Source organism: Cuculus canorus, chromosome 14, assembly GCF_017976375.1.
Source record: "Cuculus canorus isolate bCucCan1 chromosome 14, bCucCan1.pri, whole genome shotgun sequence".
In the NCBI taxonomy this organism is placed as follows: Eukaryota; Metazoa; Chordata; class Aves; order Cuculiformes; family Cuculidae; genus Cuculus; species Cuculus canorus.
In genome coordinates, this window is record NC_071414.1 from 16,782,907 (window position 1) to 16,807,718 (window position 24,812).

At 39.9% G+C, this 24,812-nt stretch overlaps 1 protein-coding gene across 1 annotated transcript in view; it reads left to right on the plus strand.

Moving 5' to 3' along the window:
- The first annotated feature begins 343 nt into the window (after positions 1-343).
- TRPC7 (transient receptor potential cation channel subfamily C member 7) overlaps positions 344-24,812 on the plus strand; it is a 106,400-nt gene continuing 81,931 nt past the window's right edge. Inside the window, exon 1 of the mRNA XM_054079646.1 lies at positions 344-468. The gene's annotated coding sequence lies outside the window, so the exon portion shown is untranslated. The remainder of the gene's footprint in view (positions 469-24,812) is intronic.

Here is a 24,812-nt window from a genome sequence, read left to right on the forward strand (position 1 = left end):
CTGTGAGCTACCTTTCTGTCTGTCATGCGCTGACAGCTGTCAGGTCAGGAGAGAAACCCTGGGATCTTCACGCAGGCATCATTCTGCAGCTGCAGACAGGACAAGCATCAGGGCAATCACATGAATGTCAGCTGGTGTTCAGACTCTTAAGCCTTCATTCCTGGCTGTACTACAGGAGAGACCATCACCTTCCTATTTTTAGGGGTATTCAGCTTTGTATGTTTTGTTGCTTTGTTAGGGGTATTTTTTTTTTGTTTGTTTTAGCTCTAAGAAGGCTTTTGTACTCCTTATTTTCATGAACCTTCAGAGAAAATCAGGTAACCTTGCCCCCCAAAAATGCATGCTTTCCAATATTGCAAGGATTGATGGAAGTCAAGGAGCAGCCTGATTACTCCTCCCACAGGCTACTGCTGAAGGGAAATTAACCCTCCCTTTTTGTAGCTGAATTTCATCTTGAATAAAGAAAGGGTGAGTAGATCCCAGGTATTTTTCATGTTCTGCTCAACTGTTCAGTTTAGCTATCCTCACATCTGCTGGTGTTTTCTGAGTAATCGAAATACTGCTGATTTCATAGCCATGAAATAGTTGCCTTACTTTCTTTACACGTGTTTTGAAAATATCAATGTAGGGTTCTTTTCCTTAAGTTTAAGAGTTTCACTGATGTACAAGGATGAACTTTGTTCAAGATAACTTCCTAAATTTCAGTTTCTGAGGTTAAAATGCTCGTTCACTTGAGTTCCTTTGTTGCTGCAGTTTTTTACAAATGGAAGTGTAAAGCTCGTAGATATTTATGTAGTTGTAGTGATGATGATAACATGATTTCTCTTGATTTTTCAGACCTGTTTCAAGATTAAAAAAATCTTGTTTTTTAAAAAGCAAAACCAAGACCACAAACCTCCTGGCACTTAGGTGTGTTCTTTGTCTAAGTTGTGTGTGTGTTGCATTCATTTCTTGAGAGAATGCTTGAAAAAAGTACTATGAAAGAGTGGAGTTTTAAAACTCTGTAGGAGGAATGATGTACTTTTACTGTGATGAAATGATTGATTGGCTCAAGGAAGGCTTGCTGTATGTCTCACTGTCTCAGATGGAAGATGTATCTTTAGCTGATAAATGAAAGTGCATTTTTCTATGATTTCTTAGAATGGCAAAGATGTACTATTATGAAAATGGACCTTTGTATGGAGGTGAAGATAAATGCCTGAGATGTGCATGAGATACGTATTGACAGTGAACATACTATATCTTAGTCTATTTTTTTGCTTTCCTGTTCTCAATCCTATGGACTCTAGGAATAGAGATCATTTAGTAGATAACAAAGGGAATGTGGCACACAGTGATAGGGCAGACTCTAATGCAACACCATACTTAAGCTACTGAGATTTTACTGGCTTCAAAAGAGGTCTCTCTTGGGTACTGTTAGCAGAACAGGGTTTGTAATCTGCTCTGTGCATCTGCAGCTTACTTGCTTCCCTTCTTGACACATTCTTGCTTTCACTGCATCTTTGAGTGATGCTTCATACATACAATTAAGTGACAACATCCATCTCTTGCCCATCTGAGCTGAGCTGTTGCAAAATAACTCCTAGACTTACCCATCATCATCATCCAGTATTGAACTTCTGTTTTTCATATCCACCAATTAGGGAGAAAATGAGTTACAATTGATCAATGTCCTCCTCCCTTTGTTCCCAAATGTTAGTTTCTTTATATTGATAAAAGTCGTTGTAATCATACAGAAGAAAAATGTTTGCCAACACAGCACATAAACTGTAGCTATAGAGAAGTCACGATATACCATTTCTTCTCTCTACCTGAGAATTACTCTTATTTCCCTTCAAGTCTTCTCTATTAGAGGCTAGATGATTGCTTTTAGTTTAAATGCTCATTGTAGGTCATGTAGGTTTTCTACTCTGACAGTCATCCACTCCTTTAATTATAATTTTAAAGGATTGAGAGATACGAAAAAATAAGTTGGAATCAACTGAGACTTGTACTCTACCTCCTGGTTAAAGCTGTGTAAAATGGAATGGATGTGTCTTGTGTCTGCCAAGGAATATTCCAGTTTATACATCTGAATATACTGTTCTTCTTTTTCTACACTGGCGTATGTGTGATATGAAATAGATTCCTATATTATCTTTGTTACTTCAGATATTTCACAGGAGAATATCTTTTCCTATTCTCCTCTGCTTCTGGAGTTCACGTACTGAAATTCTTGTAAGAGCACAATTTCAGCCTAAAATACCTCACTTTGTTTATATTTCACAATAATTAAAATTCTCTTTTCTTATTTTCACCTTTATTTTGTTCTCAAGTATATTTTGCTTAACATTTATTTCAGTTATACTGCTTAGACTATAACAGCATGAGGAAAGCATTTTATTAAGACATCACATGTTGTAAACTGTATTTCAGGAAAGCCTGTAGGGTGGAAATAAGAAATATTAATGAAATTAAAGCTTTAGTGAGGATGGATTATGAAACATTCCTCTAAAAAAATGCAGCAGACGTAATTTAAATGACTTCTGGAATGGAGGGTCCCTAAAATTTAAGTTGAATGTCTGTTTGAGGTTCTCTCTGCTTTGTAAGATTCCTTCACAGCACAGAAGAGAGCAGCAGATTTGATTGTAGTTCTCCTGTGACTGTTGGTTCCACCTGTTGTATTAATTTTTCTCTCTCTTCCTTCCACTAAATTTTGCTCCCACTATTTGGTTTCTCTGAGCAAAACAAGTCATCAATTAAATTCCTAGCTTTGGTTATTTCTGCAAACACCTCCCAGAATTATACCTCAGGTTGACCTGGACGCTATCATTTTTCAGACCTTTCTAGAAACCATCGATAGCCAGACAAAAGCTTGTACGTGATACCTGGGCTCACAGCTCAGGACAGCCACTATAAACATATCCTGTTCTGAAAAGTCTGAGGGTTAACAACTGGCTCACAAAGAGCTGCCGTCTTCCAGACGACCCTCACAGTGCCAGCTCTGGTGGCACCCTTGGCAGCAAACACCTGGAGGAAAGGGCGATCAGGGCAAGAAGACCAACTAACTTTAGAGAAAAAAGCTAATAGGATGTTGACTGTCCATAATCTACAGTCTTGGGACAACATGCATCTGTAGATCCCCTGTCACCCCAGCTGTGTCAGTAGTTTGGAAGGAAGCGCGGAGAGAGAGAGAAAAGAGGACTGGAAGACCCCAGAGGAGTATGTAAAACATCTGCTGCTCCTGTCCCTCGTGGCCCTGGCATATGGACCCTCATGAGTACTGGACTCTCTGGTCTGCTTTTCAACACATATTTGAGACCTCTGGGGACTCCCTTCTTCTGATATGCTGCAGACAGAGCTGTATGAACCATCTGCAACAGATGTGCTCTCCAGATGTCCCTGGAACTTAAATAGGCGTATTTGTGGAGCAGTGGGCAGCTACACTCAGCTCCAGAGGAAGAGGAGGTCAATAACAAGGCGGTGCTCCAGAAGCTTGCCCTGACGCTGGCTTCAACTCATTGCCCTCCTGCAGTCATCGAGGCAGACTGGAAGTTTCTGTACTGACATAGGAGAGGCTTTTCCTCACACAGTCGATAAGAGCTGAAGCTCATCCCGTAGTGCTAAGCTATGCTAGCTCAATAGGGTTTTGGAGGTCTCAAATCTGTCAGCCAGTTGACAGGTTGGCTGAGCACCACGTAGTGCTGTTCTTCAGTCCTTTTTGATTTTTCCAAAAAAATTCACTTCCGACTGAAATTTTCTGGGGTTTAGCCATATATGGAATGGAAAGAAAAATCCAAGGTAGCTTTATCTCCTGAACTGAAAATATTCCATGGCAAGCTTCCTTTTAAAATCTGTTGTGAAGCCAACTACATACATATTTATTCGTAAAAAGCAAACACAGCTTGAATGTAGTCAGCACAAGTGTCTGCAAACCAGTTAAGCAGCTCCCCAGGCAGCGTATTGTAGGCCCTTTATTTTGTGTGTGATTGTGAGTACGCTGCTGCTGTGCTCCACACAAACTCTTCTGGAAATGATTTTTCCGGAGTACGTTGTCCAGACTATTAGTAGTAATGCTTCCTGGATGAGTCTCATTGGTGATTTTTTTCTTTTCACCTCTTTTCTGTCTCCTTTACTCTCCGCCTGCCTTAGTCTGGTAAGGTATGGGAATGGCTTTTACACATAGGATGTAAATGTTTTGAGGATGTGAGCAGCTAGGTGGAGGAATCAGACTGATAATTAGTGGGGTTCTCTGTTGTTGTCTTTCAAATGCTTTAACTCTGCATAGGAAAGCTTTATCCAGCTGCCTTTTTTCTTATCTGTTATTGTTGCCATCAATATGACACTGATATGAGCAAGGAATAAAATCCTTAACACGTTTTATGAGAGTATTGTAGTGCAACTGAAGATCTGTAATGCATAGCTGTAGGATTGAGCTGAGTGTTGCTGACTGCATATTTAATGTTTGGTGGAGTTTGGGCATTTTGAGTGCCACTTATTGCCTCTTCTTTGGACAATACATTCATAGTTGACTAATGACATTGTAGAAAAACGTAAAAGCCCAACTGGCGTTTGTCCTTTAAGGTAAGGAGCTTAGTTCATCTTTTTTCAACTTCTGCCATCAGATCATAGGTGCTGACGCTTTGGAGTTGTTAAATATCTTGCTCTGTGTAGACTTTATTAATAGCTGAGCATGAAGGTATCCCCTGGCGAGAAAACAATATGAAGCTAATGCATCACTTTGATTTCACCAACCCCCTCATTTTGAGAACTTCACTGGTTTTTATGTGCATGCTGACCTTTGTCTCAGGAGTGAGAAGCAAAAATTTCTCATGTGCCTAGAAACTGCTCTTGGTCTTAGATGAGCAAATTCCTATATACGTATTCCTACCTGAATAAGACAGAATTGAAGAAATACTAAATGATAATCCTAAGCATACATTTATTTTTGTTGTCCTTTTTTTTCCTTCCTGTAACTTCTCCTTTTTTTCATAAGAACAAGTAAACTTGATTATATTAGCACGAACTGCAGAAAGATTAGAAGAAGAAAACACCATACAATCCACACAGCTTGAAGTCCCACAATTCTGAATGTCAGCACTACAAACACAGAACGGGTGAAGCAAGGAGCTGGGTCTTTATTTTTTTCTTTTTAGGATGTAATTTCATGTGAGATGACCTACATTCCTGCTGTGTCTAAATGCACCAATAGTTAAAACAAAAATACATAGAAAGAAAATATAGTTCTAGCCCAGAAATACTTCAGTGGAGCTACTTTCACTTCTGATTGCTGCTTTATTTTTTATCCTTGCTAGTCCCCATCAGCCAATCTGGCCACTCCTTCAGCTGGACCATTTTTCATGTCAATCATCTGCTAACAGTAGCAGACTTCCATTTTAAACAGTGAGTCTTTTGTTGTCAGAAATCAACTTTATCTTCAAAAGAGTTACCTTTTAAATTACTGCCATGGAAAGGATGGGGGAAGAAGGTTTATTTTCCAATTTTTTCTCCAAGAGTTTTCCTTTCATGCACAAAGCCTCTGGAAGGAAAAGCATCATTAACACCGCATCAAGGAATGTGAAGCAAGAATAACCTTTTCTTAAAGCAGAGGTGGCTATTTAATTCACTTAATATTTAGCCACCTTCTCCTTTCAGATAAAAAGGAATGGAAATATATGTCAAAGAAAGCAATCACGGCAAAATCTCTGTCCAATAGGCAGAATCTAATAGAAAGAGATGATAGTACAAAGGACTGAAAAAAAGGAGCTCTTCTTTCTTTCTCTCTCTTTTGTTGTGAGCACAAAGATAAGTGCATGGCAATCAGATGATTTTAACGAACAATCCAGTTGTTTGCCTGGATGGTATAATTCCAGATGCAATCTATGGAAGCTGTTCGAATATTGACTGGTTCCTTTCTAAATCTGAACTCACGTGGCAGGAGCATCGTGCTAGCTGTCACGGCAGCCCTGTGCAGGGGATCTGTCTCCTCTAGAGGGTGCAGATAAAGATATGCCAGAGCGCAGTTGCAAGAAAAAATGGTTATGAATACCTTTTCCTCCACACTCTTTGCAGGGGTTCAATTTTATAACAGTGTGCAGGACCTCTCTGGTTTTGAGTCAAGAGTTCCATCTGCACTGAATATCACATCTGTGGTGATTATAAAAATCCCTAAACCGTGGAGCTAAAAATTCTACTGTGTGCAATCAAAATCATAGGTGAATACAGAGGCATAACGTGATCTCTTTTTTTGGTACACTTACTGGCTTGTTTCAGAAATGTCTGTGTGGTAGATGTGATGTAGAAGTGGGACACAGATAGAAGACCAGTGATAGGAATAATTGAGCACGATGCTAGAAAGAGATTAAATTGATAAGCAAGCAGAAAATCTTCAGTGAAATCATCTAGTGGTTGGAGAAGTCAAAAGAAAACCCTGTTTTTATCAAACACATTAAAAGATCTCTTAAAATTCCAGGCAAGTTTTGAGCTAGTTGGGATTTGTGGACAGCATTTCCTGCTAGCCACTCTCCTCTTTCACTACTTCATTATCTCTTTGGTGATATATTTGGGAATTCAGGCCTCTAGCTGTATTTTTCCTAGGAGCGGCTGCCTTTCTCTGCTTTCCATCTCCTCAAAGTCCAAACAGGCATATGCAAAACCTGAACATTACATTTATGTGATTGATTCACTATATTCTCAAAAACAAAGTATGAAGAATAGCTTTCTGTGCATAGAAAAGTCGAGAGGACTTCGGCATATGAAGAACATCAGTATTGTTGACAGTAATTATAATGTTCCTTTTTTCCCCCCTAATGATTCTATTACTTGTATTATTACTTCTTTTCTTATGAAATCAATTCTGTCCCTGTAGCTTGCAAAGAGCTGCTAACTAGACTTTGGGAGGTGAAGCAAAAATCTTATTTATCACTTGAAACAGCTCATAGTGAAGTATGGAAATAATGACTAGTTGGAAAATTAAAGTGATTTCCATGGCTAGTATTTTGTGTGTACTTTTAAATGTAACTATTAAGGACTCATCTTGGACTTTAATGAGAAATCTATAGTTGCATATCTGGATCTAAAAGATTAAACATAGGCATTAGAGGTTGCTTGGGTGATTGTTCTTAAATCTCATCTATTGAAAAAGCTGTATTTTCAGCACTCCATTTCAGTAATTTAGTATTGAAGACTTCTTTCTCTGCTGGGCCTTCGTATGAAGAGCTTTGTAACCTTTTTAAGGTGCTGGGCTTCTCAGTCTCACAGCTGAGATAGCGGATTTGGGAAGAGCTGGTGTCTGTGTGTATTTATGTACTACCTACAACGGACTCGCTTAGCTCTGCAGCCTGTACCTGATGGTGACAAGATCATCATATTAGTCTGTGGAGACAGGAAATCTTAGGAGGTTTTAGAAGGGACTCCTAGGATAATTTTTGTGTACATAAAACCCAAACATACAGTTAACTTTTCTTGTCATTTTCTTTCATTCTCACTTCCTTCTTTTCTCTCTTCTTTCATTCCAATGGCCTCTCTCCCTGTTTATGCAGGAGATTCTGCAGAACTATTCAAACTATGTAGGACATGTAACACTATCTCCTACAAGACATTACAATGATCGATCTCTCTCTTAGTATGAAACAATGCATGTGTGTCCATCCCCAAAAAAACCATCACCAAACTTTGCAGCAAGGATCTCATAGCATGAAAGAAATGGGATAGTATGATGGGAAATGGATAGTAACTTTTTTTACAGCTCGTTTTTGTACAATGAACTCTCTGCCTTCAGCTTAGGAAGAGTTCCTGTGTCCACCATAGAATGCAGCAAGGTCTATAAAAGCAGATCTGTACAGTGAAGCAGTTCTTGCTGGGAACTCATGCCATGCATTTCAAAATGTTCAGTACCTCAAAGTTAGCCGTGGGAAACTCTCCTAATGGGAAAGTTATGTTTAAAGTTTGACTTACTTCTACTTTTACCAGACGCAGGTTGTAACTTGGAGAGCATCTTTTCGTCCTCTTAGTCAAGCACCAAAAATACTGCAAGTAATGTGTTGTACTAATACAGTAATTACTCCTTCAATAAAGAGATGTGTGATACCTTCAACATTCAGAAACACCTTTAAGCGTAGGGCTACATAATGCTGTGGTGTTCTCACATTTGCCATACAGACCTGGTCTTCCAAGGTGTATGTTTGTGAATTAGTTTGGATGAGTCAGCATTACATTTATCTCCCAGGGACTTTGACATTTTTTGGATCTGGATGCTATCATTCAACAATCTATTTTCGATATCTATTTTAAGCCAGTTTTAATTTCCTTCTTGGCTATATTTGAAGGGAATCCATTACTACAATCCATTTTCCCGGAGTATCTTGATGGATACAGCTTTTGTAATATTGCATAAATTAGAAATAGTTTCTCTTTATTACTTTGTGTAACTGTTTCATTTATTACCTTGTGTTGTGAAGAAAAAGCCTTTGGATCCGATTCTTTCACTTGCAAGTAATTCGCTGTGAGATGCTTTGCTTTACTGGATTCAGAGTTAGCTTCCAATGTGGCAAGGGAGAGAATTATCAGTTTAAGCAGAAACATGTATTTTGGTAATGCATAAATATATTTATGCTTTTACTTGGCTTCTATTTGCAGTTTCAGCTGTTGCTGTTGTATGAGATCGTTGTAGTTGTCAGTATTTCTTTTGCGTTAGAGGTCTTAAATGGGATAAGTGAACACAGGTGTATTTCTGAAACTTAGTTTCCCCAAGAAGGGTGATCAGATCAGCCTTATCTTATCATAATACAAGTAGTACCCTTGTAGCAGGTCTCTGAGGTCATTTGAAACACCCGGAGAGAATGAGAGACCCTTTGTGCCTTTGATGCCCAGCACTACAACAGGAGAACAGAAAACAAGACATAGCCTTGTGCTTTACATTAGGCCAACTAAGTTTGCACAGGGGGCCAAGTCCTTCTGAAAATAAGAGCAATAATACTGATATTGTTGATCTTATTATAAGATCTTAAACTATCTGGACATCTAAGTGATTTTGATTCTCCCTTCCTGCCTGGAAGCAGCAGGGGGCTGGCAGAGGTAGCCAGCAGCAGCTTTAGTCTTTCATCCCTTTACCAGGCATTCCATCAGGCCTTGGCTCTTCCACTGACAAATGCTCCTCCCGCGCACTTTGTAGGACATTTTACTGAGCCAAATACTGAGGACAGATACTTGGAACAGGATCCCCTGGATTACTAAGGTCTGGAGTCACAAGTCTCTAATTTTTTTCTCAGGCTTAAACAAGTACATTGCTTTGGCCAAAGTCCTGAGGCTCACGCTCCCACACAGGTGCCCCTCTTCCCACGTTACGGGGACTCGTGCAGGTGTGCGGTGCCAGCTCTGTAGGGTGCTGTTACTGCCCCCATCCCCAACCGAAACGGGGCTTCAGACTGCTCTGCGCTCTGGCCAAGAGCTGCAGGCGCTGCCGGCTGCCTGTGTGCTGCCTCTCCCCTGGGCAGCAGACAGTGCCTACAGGAGACACAAACCCTTGCTGCCACCTGCTTCTGCAGCTTCCCTGCAGCAATGGACCTTGAACCAAAGACTGAAGGGAAACCTGACTTTCTTAAGCCAAGAGGAAGTCTATTGCCGAGATGGCTGGAGCTTGAACTTCAATTTCTTTTCATGGAGTCAAAGGGCTATGCATGGTAACAATTTTCTTTGTCTTTGGGAAAAACTGGTGTAGGAATGGTTAACTTCCAATTTGAAAGCACTGGGTTGCAAAGTCAGGCAATGTGTTTAGCAGGTGCTTTACAGCAGTGCCATACCCTCTTCCAGCCCTGTAATCCAGGCTGGTATTGGGCACGGACCTCAGAACCAAGGTCCCTGTCTCCTTTCAAATGCAGGTTGATGCAGAAATTTAAAACAAATTAAAAAGTCTTCCCTTGGGATTGGAGTCCCCAAAGGATGTTTCTGTCTCTGGCTGTGTCAGTGCTTCTGTGATGCTGGGACGGGAGAGGACACCTGTGTGCCTGAGGAGGCTGAAGTGACATTGCAGGAACACCTTCATGAAACTCTTTTGTGTGTCTGTCTTTAAATATAGTTTTTCGGTATGCAATTTCCTATATTGGTTTATAATAAGGAACAGTTTTCATGTCTGCTGCACTACAAACTCCTCCATCTCAGTGACTCATCTGGCAGTGCAGCACAAAGAAACAGCCTGGATTAAAAATGCTTTCATATATGGAGCTGACAGAGATTCGTCAATGTTTGAAACTTTCCCATCGAGAGAGATTTTTTTCTCTTTTCTTTGGCTGCCACTGGCTTATGTTGTCATTCCTAATATTTTAAGACTCAGAAAACCTAAACAAGAAAATGAAAGCTTTTTTTTTAGTTTAAGAGAAGTGGAGCGAAGTTTACTGTCTTTTCAGTTACTGGTGCATGGTCTGTTCCCACATGGCTGCACAACTGCACTCGTAGTTTGATTCATTTCCATACCCTTGCTTGTAGCTGTTATCTCTCTCTCACATAGAAAAACCATCAATTCTGACACTATTTAATTTACCTTTGTTGGACTACAAGGGTAGACATGGATGCTTATGTGTGGATTTGACTATACTGAAAATTAATCTTTTTTCACACTTTCAATAAATATGAACGATTGCCCAATACTTCCAATTTTATTTCCAGGCTCAGTAGTGATCCCTTTGAAATTAGATGATTTTAGCTATTTATCTTGAGGTGACAGGTAAGCTTGAAAGCCCTTTGATTTTTTTTGCCCTTTTGCTGAAGAACAACTACATGAGTATCAGGTATGTGTCTAGTGCTGAGGTCATGTCTCTACAGATAATTTCTAACAGAGGTAAAATCCTACTGTGTACGTGCATTTACTATGAAAATCAAATCCTTGCTGCTAGAATCTTTCACAGTTTTTTCAACTTAAAACAATACACTTTGGATGTAAGAACTCTTGCTCCTTAAGTATTAAGGTCTCTTTAACTCCTTTCCGCTGATAGCCAGGTTAAGAGACACACAAATAATGGCAAATGATCAGAAAATAGTATTATTAAAGTAGAAGGTAACTGACTTCTCTGCAAACAAACCTTTTAAACGTCCTACTAAGTGACAGTAATTATAGAGCATGTCTTGCAGAACCTCACCCTCTATGTAGAGGGTATTAAAAAGTGTCCTGTGCTATCAGAAGAGGACACTTCTATCTGCAAGAGGAAGGCTGCCGCTAAGCTCTATTCTAATGAAAACATGACCAGAAAATCTAAATTGTGACGTGGTTAATGCATTTAAAAGGAAAAAACAGTATGTTTAGAGGTTGTAAACATTTGTTCTTTTTATTCTGTCATTGGTCTATAAAAGAGAGCCAAGGTTACACAATGACTCTCTAGAAAGTTTGTTTCAGTGCAGGAAACACCACTGTTTTTTGCATTGTAACTTATTTCAGTTATTGTGACACCATGAGGGTCCTGTAGTTGCCCTGCATGGCAAGCGTTAAATGCCACTATTGCAGACTCTAAATCTACAGGCTGCTTTTCTTGGTATATTTTGCATAGACTGACACACACCAGACACTGTGGCTGAGGCATTCTCCTGCTGTCACTGCACAGTGAAATGAATATTCCTCATGCTTTGCTGAAAAACATGTGGGAGGCAAGAATAGCATAAGTGACACAGGTCTATTAAAGCAGAGGCTGATGTTGGTGGCAAACGGTAGTTAAAGCCTGTCAGGGCGAAGCTTTTTAAGTTACTATGCCAGCCGTTGGTCTCTGTTGCCATGCTGAGAAGTCCTCTGGATGGCGAATTTTTTTGGGTAGGATTCAGCAGGAATCGGGCTGCTTGATTTTTTAGAACCCTCAGAGAGCCACTAAGTAATCAGGAAAGCACCGTCGTGATCATTTAGCCTTGTGATGTGAAGGTGTCATCTTCTGTCTGCTGTCACCCAGACGCTGGATGATCTCGGCTCACAGAGTACGGCTCGGTGGGGAAGCTGTGAGAAAATTTCTTACTAAATCCCAAACCTCTTGCGGAGATGCACCAAGTTGGACATGACTTCCTTTGGGAAGTTTCTCAAAGCAAGGAGATGTGGCTAAAAATTGTCTGCAATTGTCCACTTAAGGTACGAAAGATTCACACCCTTGGGGTTGGATTTGTGACCTGATGCACTGCTGCCCCTCGTTGTTTTCCCAGATACCAGTGCAGCCTGGCATGATCCATTAGGAGAATCACCTCCTCTTTCGCACTCCTCAGGAGCTTACTGAGACTGTTTGGGGCTGCTGTGTGTATGCAGCAAGGGACTGGGGATGATGGGAATTCATCCCCGGTCATTTGTGCAAAAGCAAGGGAGATTCCTTATCTCCTTCCTATCATGTTTGTCAATAAAAACTTCCCTTCTGCCGGAAAAGTTTTAATAAGGTCATTTTTTAGGTCCATGAGAGAAATGAAATATAACTAGAAATGAGACAGAATTCAACCCTTTGTAAAGCTCTAGATGTGCAAACTGGTATTAATTTGGTAAAACGACACTGTACAAAAAAAACCCACTGATGCCAAAGAGGAAACCCAAATACAAAACAAAAAAGCCCCACCCAAACCCTTGGTTCTGAAATCGCTACAGTCTTTTCTTCAAAATAATATTAAACTGCAGTGGAGTGTTCTTCCGAACATTCCCATTGCCCTGGTGTTACTCAAAATGATGGGGAAATTGTTTGAAAGGAAATGAAATGCTAATTATACCTAAAAATGGCAGCGTCTGTTCCATCTGTATAACCTAACTTGTACGACTGTCAATAAAATGTCAAACGTCTAAACAGGCAAGTCTAGTATTTATGAAAATAAACTTGCCTTAAAATTGTAAATAGTGCAAAACTCTCTTAGTTCTGAATAGTGATTTTGTCTTGGAGCAGCTGCTTTATTTTCTGGGAGCCAGGAGAGCAGTGGGGCAGTCGCTGCTTAAATGAGATTGGGAAAGAAAAGACTTTGTTAGTCACTAAGAAGTGTATATCACACTGGAAGCCGTTATGAACTTAACTAACTTCATCTTACATAATGGATATTGTCAGTTATAGGTAATTCTTGGTAATGAAGTATTGATCTTTTTTGCTTCTTATGTATGCTTCTTGGGCTGGAGAACAAGTCTTATGAGGAGCGGCTGAGAGAGCTGGGGTTGTTTAGCCTTGAGAAGAGGAGGCTGAGGGGAGACCTTATTACTCTCTACAACTACCTGAAAGGAGGTTGTGGAGAGGAGGGAGCTGGCCTCTTCTCCCAAGTGACAGGGGACAGGACAAGAGGGAATGGCCTGAAGCTCCGTCAGGGGAGGGTCAGGTTGGATATCAGAAAAAAATTCTTCACAGTAAGAGTCATTGGGCATTGGAACAGCTGCCCAGGGAGGTGGTCGAGTCGCCTTCCCTGGAGGTGTTTAAGGAACGGGTGGATGAAGTGCTTAGGGACATGGTTTAGGGAGTGTTAGGAATGGTTGGACTCGATGATCCAATGGGTCCTTTCCAACCTTGTGATTCTGTGATTCTGTATGGCACCAGGACAAAAACTGCCCTCATGCAGCTGCTCCTGCTCAGTTTCTCATTTCAAAAGGCACAGTCCATTTCACTAACACTCCTCCTGCGTTGGTAGGTCAGATGCAACTCCCTGTGGGTCAGCTGCACCTCTTCAGCTGTAAATGTAGGTCAACAGGCTGCCGCTGAGTATGTTCCTTATCCATAAAAGCACAAGTCTTCACACGCAACTTCACGGCATGTTGCATTTCTCTGTCTTGGAGGAAAACCCACTTGCTGCGGCTGAGAGTGGTCCAGCTGCTCTTGTGACATTAAAATCCCCAGCATCTCATTTTATATCTGTCCTGGTCTACCTGTGTTACCAACCCCCCGAGACACAACCACCACCAGTGGTCTGCCTGGTGTGACAGAGCCATGATATCACCAGGGTTAGTGCCCAGCTTCAGCGCTGTGATGTCAGTGTTACCTTCTGCCATTCAACAGAGATGAAACAAATAAGAATAAAAAAATGAAAATAAATAAATAACACCCCCCCCAAATAAACAAACAAACAAATAAATAAAAAGCCAAAACACAAAATAAAGAAAATCCTAATAATTGATAACACCGGGGAGGGAAATTAAATGGTTGTGGCAGCAGTGTAAAAGACAGCAGTGTGGGAAAGGTTGAAAGAGATTTAAAAGCAGTGGATCCTACCTGCTGGCCTATTTTGAAGATGTGTGTGCAACTTGCTTTTCAGAGCTGCAGGTTTGAAGACTAAATTCTGGAAGAAAAGGGCTTGTAGAGTTGACTGAAGGTAATATTTCACACATTTGGAATTCAAGTTGTGTTCGATGCCAAACCTTCATCTGCAAGTGGTTGGTAATGCATGAGGAAATGCTTTTTTACTGTGAGGGTGACTGAGGACGGGCACAGGTTGCCCACAGAGGCTGTGGAGACTCCATCCTTAGAGGTATTGAAAAGCCATCTGGACACAGCCCTGGGCAACTGGCTCTAGGTGGCCCTGCTTGACTAGAGAGGTTGGACCAGATGAACTACAGAGGTCCTTTTGAGCTTTTTATTCTGTGAACTCAAAACATGACCTGAAATGAACATAGCAATCCTTGTAAAAAATTTCTTTCACAGATTGCATAATTGTTGTGACTAATCTCTCTTGGTTTCGTGTCTTGCCTCATTTTCTTTTGTTTAGCCAAGAGATTCCTTTACTTTTACCCAGGCTGGTGTTGAACCATTTGTGAGCTTTTTACCCCGAGCACCCTCAGGGTTTTCATACCTGGAGACAGCTCGTTTCTATTCTCACTGTAGCTCTTTTACGCTGACTTGTACGCTGCAGACTGCCTCCAGAGCAGTCCAGCATGTCCTAGGAAAAATCCTTTTGTTTCTATAATCACAATTTAAGGGGAATCTGAATTTCTTACTCTTTACAATCTCAGCATGTTTTCAAAGGGCACATTTTAAAAGGGAGATTTTGGGTTGCTGTTTTGTGGGGTTTTTTTTCCTCTTAGTTGCAAGCACCATCAAGAAGCCTCCTGAAGTCTTGACTCATTTTGCTGTGCAGATAGTGCTGTTGCTTTACAGGAACCATTGTGTCCTTCTATGATCGACATATTTATCTTCTGAAACATGACTAGGAGACTACAGGCTGTATTTTTTCCTTCACTTAATTTTTCCCCTGAAGAAATCCATTGACTCATGTGTATTATAGGACTTTAAAATCCCTCTTTCAATAAGCATGCTGCTTTCTCTTTTGATAGATAGCTACTCTACCTTCTCCAAAATACCTGTGTTTCAGCACAAAAATGTCAAGTTCATTTGGGGTGTTGGCTTGCTCCTGTGCACAGCCTTCTTGTGCAGCTTCTCCTGACCACTTTCCTCTATTCCAAACATTTTGCATAAGCAAAAATTCACGTTAGCACTTAAGTTCAGAACAAAATAAGTTCTAGGAGGAGGAGTTCAATTTTCTTAGTCAACACATAATTATCTACTCCTTATTTCATATGAGATTTGTTTTCCCATTAGGCATATAAGGGGCTGCAGCTGTATGTTTCCCTTCAGTCTCCCAGAAATACTCCAGTATTGGATTTGCTTTCTGGCCATTTTTAGCAAACCAGTTTAAAGTAGATAATCAGCAGGTTGCCGTATCTGGAAACTGCATCCCAATGTTTATCCCCCTACCTAGAGATGGTTAATCCACCAGCATAGTTTCTGCTTTTTCCTTACTGTAGCTGAAGAGCTGCTTCTATACGCAACACAGTAGGTACTGAAGTACCTTCATGTTGGCCTCAGGAGGAAATGAGGTTTTAGTAGTGATGTTTTGGATTCCCCTTACAGTGTAACAAGATAAGTATGCAGACAAAGCAGCAAGGGTGGTTGTAATGTTTACTCAGGATTTCTGCTTAAAGATATGAAATGGCTTTACAGCTGCCTTTACCCTGACAGACTCAAATTTGATGCAACAAGGAATTGCCAATGCTGCAAAAGCATCTCCCTTCAAATCTCATTTAGGTTTGGTTTTGACATACTGAAACAATATTACCTACATTTTTATAAGGGAAAACTTGCTTTTTTTTATTCCTTTCTGTAGCCTAAACAGAATGATTTGAAAGACTTACTTGGAAAAAACCTGTGAAATCTTTCTTGTTTAATTTGGTATTCAAATTGAGTAGGGGCAAAAGAGTCTCACCCTTCTCACAGTTAAAGCAGCAGATTGGAGAAGCAGATAGCATGCTCACTTTCTGAATGCTGAAGGAAATGTGAAAGGAGCCATAATAACCCCTGTCTGTACAAATTATTTAGGTTTGGTTTAGGTAAAAATATTTCCTCTTCCTGAAAGAAAACCATTTTGAAAACCTAGTGTATTCCCTTGATACAAGCCTGAGCAGGACCCTCAGTGCTACCTTCTAAAACCTTCCACGGAAGCCTGTGAGCAGAGGAAGCGCTAGACTCTTTGACTGTGGTCAGCTTTTTTCAAAATAAACGTGAATAAAAACATTTAAAAAATTCACACTGGTCAGAAATATGAATCAAGGTATATAAATCTGTTCCCAGTTATCAACTCAGCATCTTTTTTATGAGAAAATGATAGACAGGAAAACTTCAGGAAGAGCATCATTCACGCTGTCTCAAGGGGCCGTAGATAATCAGTCTCAAAGGAAGCCCTGTAAATTCAGTGATCTTTCTGCCTATTGGTTTTAGGTTTATTTTAGACCTTTGGTCATATTCTGATACCAGTGAGCCTGAGATACTGATAAACAGTCCCCTGGCCTTCCTATGTACGGTAACGTACGGCAATAAATGGGCAAACCCACACATTATCCCTGAAGTATTCTCTTAAAATTCTGAACTGGTGGAGGGAATCGTGTTATTTCCCCATTAGAACTTTGAAAAGGAAAGATTTCTCTCCTCTCCCATTATCACCTTGATAAATCTCTTTAAGGCGCGCCTTCTTGCCCTTCCAAGTTTCTCCAAAGAACAGTACGAGACAAATGGCTTTCATGTATCATCTGTTATTGACAGGACTACCTATCTGTGTTTTGGGGAGATAAGGTCTTTTTATCTGGCTTTCAAAATTCCTTCTGCACTGACTGCATATAGCAAAAATGTAAGGATTTTTTTTCCTACCGCTTTAAGATGCACATATACAAATAAAACTAATCATAGGAAGATGATTTACTTAACGTTATAGTTTATTGGTCTTAGTGAAAGACTTTGTCTTAATACCACGAAATGTTTCCTAATGTCTGGGATGAGTCCCAGTTGCCTCATCCTAATTAAACTACTGATGAAATCAGCCTTTTTACAGTAATGTTGCCGACATGGTTGATGTTGTTTTCAGAGTGAAGTTTCCGTCCAGGTCTGCAGGGATGACTCCAAGAGTAAGACAGAGAGGTCTGTTTTGTTTCTCCAGAAGGCATTGGCTCCTCTTTGAACACTACCTGTGTCAGGATGTGCTAGACTGAAAGCTGTGCTATACCATCAGGTTGCTCTCTGCCACTCTCATAACGCTCTGTTAGGTGTTTGTTGAGAAGATACAGAAAATTTATTCTGGCTTCATTTGAAACTTTGCTCATTCTCAAGAACTTTGGAATAAAACATCTACAGTCAAAGCACAAACAGACAAAGGCTTGTAAAGATTAGGAAAAACTGACCTTCCTCTTTGTTTAAATCACCATTGGAAAGAGGATTTCTAACTAATAATCTTTATTCCAGTCACCACCATGAAACCATAATAATAGATAAAGCTTGAACAACCATGTGTTATTCATTAATCTGTGCAAACTCAAAGTCCATTGCTAACTGCAAGCGCAGAATCCACAGTAATTAGGTTTGGGTAATTTTTTCAGGAAATACTTTCGCTCAGTAGAGATGTACCCAGGCAGTTGCCTTGCAAAATATTGATTTAGCATTGCTTGGGATAAAAGGCAAGTTATAATAACAAGGTTTCCTGCTCATACAGTTAATTCGGTCTCACTTTTCTAGAACTGAGACAGCAATTTTTCTGGTTCAGCTTGAAACAGGAACTGAAAAGTGATGGGTCATTGACTGTTGGCTTTAACAAGAAGGACTGAAAGCAGTTTGAGGTTTAAAGTTCCCCATCAGGACAAAGAGAGATATAAAGTGAGATTATGATTACTCTATTTCAGTGAAGGGCTTCTAAACTGATCTAAAGTTCTGGAACAAAAGCCAAGGCCAAACATAGATGTCAGGCTTCGTTTGGGTCAAGAAGACAATAGGATGGGGAAAATGTGAATTATTTTGTAGGATTTCTGAAAGAAGTTTGGAAAGGATCCAAACCTAACTATTGCTTTCAGGAATTACAGAAGACGAACGACATGTCTAAAACTGGTGAATACATTTGTTTCTAATACCAGGCAATAGTTAAGTCTTCAAATTCAGGAACATTTTGCTGCATGAATGCAGGCAGGATAAACATCTAATTGCAAGTGTTCAGGCTGTGAACTACGTATTAGGGGTTTGGATAATTTATAAACAGTAGCTTGAGTCTCTGAAAGTGGGATTTGTCCTTTCAAACTCAGATGTCTATAACAATATCTGAAATCTTCGTCCACGTTGATTCTTGTCAGAAGGAGAATACGTATGCTAAGAACAGGTTTGAGTCATCTAAGCAAAGCATATCTCAACCCAGGAGCGCTTGTTTCTTTCTTTCAGCAGAGAGGGCTGCGTTTCCAGCTAAGATTGTCATTACATTCTCTCCACTGTAAATCCCTACAGTTAGACAAGATGAATCCCGAACCCAAAAGGCATAGAAAAGGGTAGATACTTCTTTTAGCAGCAAGCTTCTTATGCAAGGCTCAAACTGAGTTGGCAGCTTTCCTTTCACTAGGTGGAAAAGACAGAAGGAAGGATGACCTGCTGCAGGTGAATGATTGCTGGGTAATTCCTTGAGGATCTCTCTTAATAGAGTTGGAACTTAATTAAACCTCACCATTCAAAGCTTCTCTTGCTTGCTTGTATTGAACAGTAAATAGAGGAGGGTGGCAAATAGTACAAACTCTGGCAGGTAAGTGGCGTATTCCCCTTAATAAGCATGAACTGTGCAGTAATGCACTCAGCAGTGGGTCAGGCTGGGGAGGAAAGGGAAGTTCGCAAGGGATGAGAACGGGCTGGTCAGGAGAGCATTTGTTGGTAAGCACAAAGCAAACAGTCAAAACCTGCTTGAAACAGGATCTGAAGATTTTTTTAGAATACATAGCACAAGGATATTCCTAGGCTAGCTCGGTGAGGCACGTTTGGGTAAAGCACTGTTAGTATGGAGCACCTGTGACACCGTAAATGTCACTCTTTGGGCTCACTGCTTTAATTTAGGGAGAGATTTAAATCCTGGCACTTACTGTGAAGGCTCATACTTGGTCAAAACAAAGCAGATGGAGGAGCATTAGCCAAGCTAGCTAAAAGTAGTGACTAAAATTTTTTAAATTGCCCTTTCAAGAGTTTGCACCCGAAACCTGATGGTTACATTGCCAGGCTGTCGTCTGCCTGACCTATGTTTGAATAAAAGGGATCTTCTATTTTTTCCTGCTCTTACCGCGTACGCCTCTGTCTGCTAACCTACTTGTGTAGTTCTGGTGCTGTTTGAAGAATATATAGTGTATCTGATCTCTGAGCCCAAACTGAATGTCAAGAAAGGAAAATAAGCAGGGGTACAGAGAACCTGCTTTTCGCCACTGTTTCAATGATTGCATTTTCTCCTCAAAATAAATGTCCGGTTAAAAAAGAATAAAATGTTCTCCTATCTACACGCTTTAGCTGGTACCGTCCCATTCTGAAGAGCAGTGGAGTCTATGTGTAGCAGTGATGTTAAATAACTACAGGTGTGTCTGCAAAGTGTTACTGCTCTGGGTTCCATGTGTAATATTTATTTTGTCTTGGTGTATGATGCACTTCAGTAATGATGTTAGAAATCTTTTCTTAGTGTGATATTCAATCCTCTTTTTGCTCAAACTCTTTGCATATTTTTTACCTGTGGAGACAAAGTTACTCAAAGCTCAGTCACCCAATGCAGGATTGTCACAGGTGATTTTTACATAAAAAAAAAAAAAAGAGTAAAAGTTTGACCACTTAGGTTCACAAAAGATATGACGTGAAATCCAGACTTTGAAAGGCCAGAGAGGTTTCAAAACCTTTTGGCATAGTTTGAAAAGTATGTATTGTTTTTCCCATTTTCTTGTGATGATGTAGCATGACTGGTCTGTCTCTTGTTCGTAGATCTGATATTCTTACATTCTTCCTTGCAAAACAGGAACATGGCAAGTATAACTTTAAGGGAATTTCCACTGTACTTGATGTGATGGAATGAAAGGCCTGTTTTCTCTTACGCTCAAAGGTGACAATATTGACGTTTTGTTTCTATCATGAAACTAAATATGCAGTTTCAAAGATGCTCAAATGCTGCTGCCTTTAAAATAAAGTGCATTTCAAATGCTCTGAGGGGGTCATTCAAAAAGCTCATTTTCCAGAATAGTAAACAGCAAGAAATATGTGCTCTAGGCACATGAAGAAGACAAAGCACATCAAGGGTAGTTTAATGCAATGGAATAGAAACTTATTTGAAATTAATTGGCGCACACATTGATTTACTGCAATGCATGCCCTGGCCTAGCAATATTACTTGGACTGCATTGGGCCTCTGTTGAACTAATGTAGAAGGAATTTGCACAATATTTAACCCCTGTAATCCGCAGGTTGTTAAATAGATGCTGTTTTGTCTTTGATTTTCTTGCGTACTAAGAACCCTAGTTATAATACCAATGTGTAGCTGATCATGATTTTGTTGTAATTGCAAAATTTCACACCTAATATTCCCGAGCAGACGTGTACAACCTAGTTTCTGAGATGTTATGGTAGAGTTAAACAACTCCCTGTGCTGAATCTGATGCTTCCCATCCCTGATAGTATCCTGTGGCACACTGGGATATCCGTTTCAAGTTCATTCTGTCCTTTTCCTGTACTGAATCTGTGATAAAACCATGAATGATCAGAGAAACAGAGACGTTAATATCGGTACTGCAGGGCATGGCATCGCTAGGTGCAGTCCTGGTTTGCAACAGATAGGAGAAATGTGCTCTGCTTAGGGTTGCAACTCCTTAATCCAACTATCGAAACTTAACGTGAGTTTAGAACTCCTATCTCCCTTCATTTAGCAGGGACTGCATTGGGAGTGATAAGAGAGATCTTATGTAATTTAAGTCTTGGTATACTGTAGAAAAGATGAGGTAAGGGAAGATGAGAAGCTCTATTCCCTTTCTGGAGTTTCTCTCATCCCACACGAAGGAAGCCAGGGCAGTGGACAAACTAGAAATAGGTTCTTAAGACAGGCAAGTAATTGACTGCTAGCCTTCAAAAAGAGATCCGATATGAATTTATTATCTGTAGTATTTCATTTACATTATACAATAGAATGTAATGTTGGAAGCCAGGTATCACATAAACTCATAACTATTTAAATCAGTCTCCAGATTAATGTTTGTGTAATACCTTCATTTCAGGAAGATACGAGGTTATCTTACTAGACAAACTTGTCCTTGGAAGAAAAATAGACTTTGCTGGATTAGGAAATACACCCAGAAAGATACCTATTGATGTAAAGTGTCTCTCGGGCTGATTTTTTTATTACTGAAAGTAAAGACTTTGCTAGGCAGATCTGCAGCTCACAGTCTGGCTGTCATGACATGGAGATTCTTTACCAGAGTATTTCAGAAGGCTTAGCAATTGTCTATTTTCTGCAAACCATTTCTGACCATTGGCAAAAGAAGACGTCTGAACACTTACCCTTTAGAGGATAACCATTGCATAAAATAAATCCTCAGCCTTTGAGTCATTCCAAATACATTTCAATATATCTGATTCTTTCCTCACGCTGTCATATTTCGCTCCAGTATCTCAGATTTGCTCTTCAAAAAGAGCGAGATCCTCAGCCCCCTCTCACCACCACCCAGGTACACTCACATAAGTGAAAATTTACAGAAAGCGAACTTCTTTGTTCACTCCCCAATAATGCAGATTAATCCGAATTTTCTCAAGTTTTGGAAAGTATTGTATTCACTAAGTTTCTCCAGGGATTTGTTTCAGGTTCTGCCCTCAATCCCATGTATAGAAAACTAATCCATTTTTCGCACTAATGTGCAGGCAAGCTGGTAGCATGGGCGATAAAGTGAGCTGCCCTCTTTGTATCGAGGATACTTGGAGGATTTGGAACCTTCCCCCAAATTTTGCTTTTGTATTTACCAGGAGAAAGAAGCGATTTCTACTTATTCATAACTGTATGTGCCAATTATGTATGTTTTATGTGAGTATCAAATTCTGGGACACTTAGATATTGCTGAGAGCTGATTTTTTTTCTTAGTTTCTAATACCCTCATCACATTTTGTAACACAACAATGACAACGTTAACATAAACAATAAACAAACAAAAAGATATTTTTGCTGAGGATGATGCCAGTGAGAAAATATGTTATAATTTTGGGGGAAGGTGATGAAGCTACTGCAGGCTGATGGTGCATTCACATGTGGACCTGAGAAAGCCAGCAAGGATGGACGTTGGCTGATTCTTACCAGAAAGGCTATGTTTCATATTCTATTCTTCATCTTTTCTTCCATGCTGAAAATACAGGATAAGACTAGAGATCCACAAATCTAAAGTGCATGCTGAACGTGACACAATACTATATGAAATAGCCCTTCTTTTGTGCATTTTATTTTAAGGAAAGAAAAATGATTGGAGATGAAAGATCTTAGGATAAAAGATCAAAGACAGAAGGAATAAATTAAATAAATACAGTGCCTGGAGCTTGTTGACTTCATTCAGCATGTTGTGGACAAAGAATTTAGGGGGTTTGTGAACTGAGCTGGCATTTTTGCTAATTTTCTCTTTTGTTCAGTCAATGAGTAGACATATAATGCCAAACACTTAGAAAAAAAGTAGAGGATTTCTCCAGGCTGAATTTGCTGCACTTAAATCTTCCCATTATAAGCTTTTAGTGGTAGATCTACCTACTCAAGATCTGAATCTTTTTACCTCCGCTGTTGACTCTAGAGGTTTCTGAGGGAGACTTTGGTCTCCTATATGAATCTGTTCGAAATTTCAGGACTCATGTCCTTCAGCTAGAGAGATTGATGTGTGTATGAGCTGATACTTCATCATTGTTGCTGTCTTAAAGCCAAGAACAGCCATTGTATGGCCTTGCACTCAAATACTGCTGATCCCACTGTGCCATTTCCAAGAGCTGCTTTTGACTGGTTACTGATAGTCCTGGAGAAGTCTTGAATGCCTTTCATGTTTCGGAAGTGTCCTAAATGGCTATTTCTGGGGGTTTGTTTTGTTTGGTTGTTTTGGTGTTATTTTTCCTGAGATTAAAAGTTTTTTAAGTGAGCAAGTTCACCTTCAGCTTGCTTGCTTTCGCTGATAAACCCCAGAGCACTGGCATCACATCAGCATCCCTAAGCGATGCGCTTTAGATAAGCTTGGTCTGGTGATAACACTGTTTACAATAACGCTCCAGAAAGAAAGAAAGGCCAAAACCAAGTCAGGTTCAGAACAGTATTTTCAGATGTTGTCATTCAAGCCCAGGACACAGAGCAGGTTCCTTTACGACAGCCAGGCTGCTAAGTACAGAAGTTCACAGCATTGGTGCCAACATGTGCCAACTTAGCTGTCACCAAGACAGTCCGAACCCCTTGGGTTTGCAAGTACTGAAGTGAAAATTTAATGAAAACCCTGATTTCAAGGACTAAACTTTTTCATTCTGTCGCTTAGGGTATTACCTAAGGCTCTTCTGAATAAGGGTAAAATTGAATGAAGAAGCAGATACTCATCTGTCCGACGTTGTGTATGGTTTCTAGTGCACAAAGGTTTAGGTGGAAAATCCTCTTTTAAGCAAAAAGTTGATCTTGGTTCTGTTTCTTGGTCTCTTCAAATAACTGAAGAAATTTAAAAGCCATCCCAAAGTGTAATCTCCTTTCCCCTGTGAATGAGAGAAATTGTGAAGCGCAGCTGTCTGTGGGCTCTCATCTCTGCACAAGGCTCATCAGCACACGTGGGCCATCAGGAGGACTTGTGCCCTCTTGCTTGTTCACCTTGATGATAGTTCCTGTGGGAGTTCAGACCTACTCTTAATTACGCCCCAGCACTGAGCTAATTACCCCTGATGAAAAGTGGGGGAGAAGAAAAACAAATTTGTTGTTGCACTTGTTTAATCTCTGACCATTTTGGATACCTATAGAATAAGCATAGCACAACTGAGGGTTTGGACAGTAATTGGCAGAGATTGTGCTCGTCCCTGAAGAGGCATAAAAAATACAGTGTTTAGGAAAAGCCAGGAACAGTTGTGATTTTTCAATTCTCTATATTTATTTATTTTTTTTTAACAGAAGAACAATTTCTGCAAAGAGAATTTCCTATTATGTTTTGATACTTACACAGAATATCTAGTTTTATTTAAAGTCTTTTTCCCCCTCTCAAGTATTCAGTATGTAGAGATTTTTCACTCCAAGCAACAAAAAATACCTTGTTTTTCAGGGCTCTTATTGAATCTGTTCATTGCATGTGTTAATTCTCATGCAAATGAAGCAGTAATAAGTCTTAAGCTGATTTTCCTATGTGCACAATATTCAATGTTTTTTGGGAAAAGTCCTGCCAATAATCTTGTCCATGGGAATACTTGCAAGGAAATAAAAATATGGGGAAAATCACATGATTACTGTGAATTCTCTGTAGTAATCACACAGTTGTATGCAATTTTGTACCTTGTGAAGTTCTTTTCCCATAAGTAGTTATTTCATTTCACGGAGCAGAGGAAGGCTTGGTATTAACAGATGGAAAA